Here is a 1,062-nt window from a genome sequence, read left to right on the forward strand (position 1 = left end):
GAGAGAGAGAGAGAGAGAGAGAGAGAGAGAGAGAGAGAGAGAGAGAGAGAGAGAGAAAGAGAGAGAGAGGAGACGCGACAGGAAGACAGTGAGAACGCACAGTCAATGAGCCACGCAACGCGAGGAAAAGTGCGGATGTGCGGTCTTCGGATCGCGAACTCGCCGGCGACGAATTGCTGCCACTAGGAAACGCGGGCGTTTCGATCCGCAGGTCTAAACTCGATCGACGAGGCGACGTGTATTTCGGGGAGATCGGATCCTACGGAGAGTAATTTTCGGGGGTGTACCTATCGAGGAGGGATTATCGGGCGCAACGCGTCGGATAGTAAAGCGAGGTCCGGCGAATAATGAACTTCCCGGATCTCGTTGCAGAGAGTTACCAAGTGTGTGAAGACGGAGAGGATCAGCTGCGGGACTCTGTACAGTGAGTGTGAGCCAACCGTGTGGCCCGTGTAACAGTCTCTTCCTCTCTCTCTCTCTCTCTTTCTCTCTCCCTTTCTTCCTCCCTTTCTCTCTCTCTCTCTCTCTCTCTCTCTTTGCTTCATTAATTTTCGCGCATACACGGTGACGAAACAGCCGACGGAAACCAGTCGCGCGCTATCAATCCCCGGACGACTCGAGTCGCACGGAGCAGGAATCAGATTTAACCGCGTGACTCATCATCCGAAGGAGCGCCCGGGCGATACCTGGCGCGCTCGCGTTTTCGTCGAGAACACGGTGCGCGAGCCCGAGGAGGCCGGACTAAAACGGCGGATCCACGAGAGGAACGAACGCGTTGGGAAACGACGACAAGGCCGACACCGACACAGGTAGGCTAGTGGAGCGGTACTCCAGGTTGAAGTCGAGGGCTACACGCGTCGGCATGTCCTGATCCACGATTAGGACACGTCGATCGATCCGGAATTAACGCCCTCGCGAGAGAGACCCACGAGCTGCGACAGGACCATCGATAGCCTAATAAATGTCACTCGCAACGATCGATCGGCGCCTTTTGCCAGCCATGACGTAAAGAGAGAGAGAGAGAGAGAGAGAGAGAGAGAGAGAGAGAGAGAGAGAGAGAGA

At 55.7% G+C, this 1,062-nt stretch overlaps 1 protein-coding gene across 3 annotated transcripts in view; it reads left to right on the plus strand.

The window, feature by feature from the left end:
• The window catches only part of LOC116842056 (LHFPL tetraspan subfamily member 6 protein-like), a 38,894-nt gene that overhangs the window by 414 nt on the left and 37,418 nt on the right, over window positions 1–1,062 (plus strand). For 2 of the 3 annotated variants that reach the window (XM_032810709.1, XM_032810710.1), the window contains exon 1: window positions 9–424. The exons of the other annotated variant lie outside the window; for it this stretch is intronic. The gene's annotated coding sequence lies outside the window, so the exon portion shown is untranslated. Of the gene's footprint in view, window positions 1–8; window positions 425–1,062 lie in introns of those variants that run through there. 3 annotated transcript variants of the gene reach the window in all.

The sequence above is a fragment of the Odontomachus brunneus genome, unplaced genomic scaffold, assembly GCF_010583005.1.
Source record: "Odontomachus brunneus isolate Ranch 3 - 2012 unplaced genomic scaffold, Obru_v1 Obru_scaffold_021, whole genome shotgun sequence".
Lineage (NCBI taxonomy): Eukaryota > Metazoa > Arthropoda > Insecta > Hymenoptera > Formicidae > Odontomachus > Odontomachus brunneus.